A 4,483-nucleotide genomic window follows, 5' to 3' on the forward strand; every position below is an offset into this window, starting at 1 on the left:
CTAGGACACACAATGGGGGAAAGGACAAGCTCTCTACTAAATGATGCTGGGAAAACTTGTTCTGTACAAACAGAAGGGGATCGTACCCTTATCTCTAACCACAGTCAATAATCAACTCAAAATGGGTAAGAGACTTAAGCATGAGACCTGAGACTCTAAAGGTGCTTGAAGAAAGTAGAGTTAAGCTCCAGGATTTGCCTGGGCAATGGTCTCTTGGGGGTGACTTCTAAAACACAGGGGACAAAAATAAGAACAGGCAAAGGAGAAGGCATCCAGATTAAAAGCTTCTGCACAGCAAAGCAAAACACAAAAACAAAACAGAGTGAAGAGATGAACCACAGTTGGAAAAAAGTTATTTGCCATACACCCACCATAAGGGGCTAAAGACCAAAAGGTATGAGGAACTCAGACAACTCAATAGGAAGAAAACAGATGAACCAGGTGAAAAATGGGCAAAGAATCTGAGCAGACTTTCTATCGCAGAGATGAGAAATGACCAATGGATTTGTGAGAAAGCACTAAACCATTCTATCGCCAGAGCCATACAGGTGAAGCCAGAGTGAGATGTCACATCTTATCTGTTGGATAACTACTGTTAAAAGATGAATGCTAACAGGACTTTGGGGAGGCATGGAGAGAGGAGAACCCTTGCATACTCTTGGTGGGAATGTAGATTAGCACAGCCATTTGGAAAGTAGTACAGAGGTTATTCAAAAGCTCAAAATAGAATCACCGGGTCATGCAGCAATCCCACTCTTATGTGTATATTCAATAGACTTTAAATGGGTGTGTTGAAGAGACAGCAGCATTCTCACATTTAATGATATGGAATCAACCAAGTGTCCCTCAATAAATGAATAGGTAAAGAAAACGTGGTATGGATGCACAATGGAATGCCATACAGCCTTGAAAAGAGAGGCGTTCTCTCCTTTGCAGCATCTTTGATGGAACTGATGAACTTTATGGTTGGTGAAATAAGTCAAATATTAAGAAAGATAAGTACTGTATGATCTCACGTATATGCGGAATCCAGAAAACCAACTGTGTAGGAACAGAGGCTGGGAAGGAGGGGAGAGGAAGAGGGATGGAGACAGGAGAGATGTTGATTAGATAGACAAAATTTTAGATAGACTGGCATTACAAGTTTTAATGCTCTTAGCACTACATGGTCACTACAGTCCATAGTATATTTTAAAGTTGCTAAAATAGATTTTTTTAGTGAACTCAACACAAAAATTATGATGCATTGGTTAGGTAGTGAACATAGTAATTAGCTTGATGAAATCTTTCTTAATGTGTACATAGATCAAAACATCACATTGTACTCCACAAATATATACATATTAAGTATTTGTCAATTAAAAATAAATGTTAGCACTGGAGATGTAGCTCAATGGTAGAGCATTGTCTAGCAGGTATGAAGCCCTGGGTTCAATCCCCAATACAATAAATACGTAAGTAAATATATTTATGACACACACACACAGTACACACACAACACACACACACAACACCCACACAACATACACACACACACACACACATACACACACACACATCTGCATGGTTGAAGAAAGATAGGAGTGCCATGATTACAGGCCACTTGACTGGTTATTTCCTGGAAGCTCCCAAGACAGTCTTCATTGAATGTGGTGATTCAAGCACCACAATTTAACAAATACCCACCAGGGAATGAACGGTTCTATTTCCCTTCTCTCTGAGTTGTGGTGCTGTGGCTGTTGATTTCGGATGGCAGATGTAATGCTTCGTTTTAAGTGTCTTATTTATAAGCCTCGCAGTAGCAAGCGCTCAGTGAATATCTTGTAGGCTGTTCAAGTGCAGACAGAGGTTCACATAATCTACTCCATCTGCAGGGTCTGTGACCACGTCATAAGAGACAGGTACAGTGATCTAATTTAAAGTGAAAATGGAATGGAAAACAATGCAGCAACACATTTGGAGAAAAGGGTGATAGGAACATTTTGAGGAGAGCTAGAATTATTCAGACTTTTAACTGATATACATGAGGAATGTTAGGTCAGTTGAGGTACAAAATACACTAATTTTTTAAATTGATATACGTTATATTCATTTTTCTGACATGTCTTTTTTATGTCTTTAGTGCTAAACTCCATAGATCATGCTTTTCTGTGTAAACTTAATTTGGTTATAGAGTCATTCCTCTGTGACTACTTTATAAGATGTACCAAAAGGAGAACATATCAGTTCGTATTGGTGCTGTGATTTTTTTTTATGATGTCATCCTCATGGTACTATATAAGAGAATTGTAATCCTTCAATAATTCTGAAGAGAACTGTAGCTATGATTCGTTAATATTTGATAGGAATACCAATTTTTAATTGAAATAATCTAATATTCTGTCATTAATGATGCAAAAACCAATAGTTAGAAGCAGCAGTGGATGGTTTTTAAATTGCAAAATATTTATCATGCCTCAGAGATTGAATTCACATAATAGGTACTAAGAGGATGGCAGGCTATATTGGCATATTTTTATCCATACGAAGATATATGTTTTCATGATATGAACATTGATTCTCAATTTAGCTGTAGTCACTATGTATACCTAAGTCAATGAATCTTGATATTGACCTTAATAGTAATCAATTCCTACTTCATATTGGCAAAGTTGTAAATTACAGTTATATGACATTCAGAGTTACTGTTTTCTAATTTCCCACGACATTCTCAGATCAATACCTCACTATTTACTAAATGAAGAAAGAGTTTATTCTGATAACCCATTTGTAGTACATAGCATTTTTAAATTAGAAAGCTGATATGTTAACGTTTATAATTTCTAAAAGCCATAGCAAGATAGAATATGATCAAGGGGATTCACACTCCCGACACCTTTGAATCCTAAGTAAAGTGATTCATAATTGATGATTGATGCACATTTTTATTTCTAAGTGTGAAGGCTACATAAACAAATAGGTAGTTACATTATTTTATTCAGAGACATGCCACTTAAAGCAATATTATAAATGCAAAATACTTGCAATTGAATTAAGCAATTTAACCTGAGCCATAAAATTAGTTGCTGGAATACAGAGTTAGAAGATAATTGCCAGATTTCAGCATCAGTATGTACCGTTCTCTAAAACTTTAGAAGTGTTATGACAGTATTTAAAATATAAAAAGCTGCACCTAGATAAATTGACTCATCAAAAGAAACACACAGCAAAGAGAATACAGAATGGGCCTGGAAAATTAACAAGGCCCGGTGCTCTCCGCCTAAATCATTGTTACACACTAATTAGTGCAGTGCTCTGATTTGAGGCTTTAAATTTGTTCCTTTGAAGATTTTCCTAAAATTGTATTCAAAGGAACAGCTCTTCTTTAATAAAACTGTATAATTCTCCGTTCACTTGGGAAACGTCGCTTCTTAGCATTATGCTGCTGAAAACTGGGAGCTGACTTCTAATAGAGGTGCTAATTATTAACATTCTGGCATCAGCAGAAGTCTGCATCCTTTCAGATGGAAATAAAATAATGGTGCACAAATATTTCTCCTCTATTCCAATAAGTACTTGAAAAATTCAATAATGTTCATTAAATACATAAATGTGAATATTAAAAATAAAGATTTCCCCCCCCTGTGATTTATCAGGTACTGTCTGAAAAGGAAAGCTGAAGGAAGCCATCATTATGGGGCATAAAAAGGAATTCTTTGGCTGTTAATTATAATGTAAATTTATCATTATACCAGGGGGAAAGAGTGACTTCATATTTAAAATCATCAGGCATAGCTTGATCACTCAAAATATAGATGCATTAACCTTCAATAATTCATACGGTACAATATGGACAAGGATAATATAAAATGATGAGATGCCTAAAATGATATAAAAGAAAATTCCAGTAGTCTGTTATAAAGGGAAGCTTGACAGAAGGAAAAAAGGGCACTTTGCATTGTTTCTGGAAGGTAGCAAAGCTAACAGGAAAATTCACATTGATGAGAGTATCTGTCTGCAAAATTCCTTCTTTACAACTTTTCTCTTCTAGCTTTACAGTGACAGCAAATGTAATCTAGAGTCCCCTTCCTGATTGCAAAAGCTATCACTGCTGAGTTAGAAAAGGAAGGACCTTGCCCTGGGAGTTACGATGACAAACTTGTTGAGACGTTGCCTCTCCATGAATCCTTGGGAAATTGCCTCCTATAGCACTGTTTCCTCACCTGTGAAATCAGAATAGGATGAACTGATTTTCAAGTGTTCACAGTTCCTACAGTTGAAACCATGCCAAAGTTTACTCTGAAAGTGTGGCAACTGCGGAGTCGGTGGGTAATTTTGTGCTGTGTTAAGATGGAAATAGACAGGAATTCTCAGGGGGTTCTTTCTTATATGACTCTGGTTAAGGCTTGGTTGCATGAGATATTCTTTTGAAATTGGGGAAAAGAAAGTGAAACAAAAAACCATTTCATTTCAGAAGTCCTCTTGTTTAAGTCAGGAAGGGAAA

This window comes from Sciurus carolinensis, chromosome 10 (genome assembly GCF_902686445.1).
Source record: "Sciurus carolinensis chromosome 10, mSciCar1.2, whole genome shotgun sequence".
NCBI classification, from domain to species: domain Eukaryota; kingdom Metazoa; phylum Chordata; class Mammalia; order Rodentia; family Sciuridae; genus Sciurus; species Sciurus carolinensis.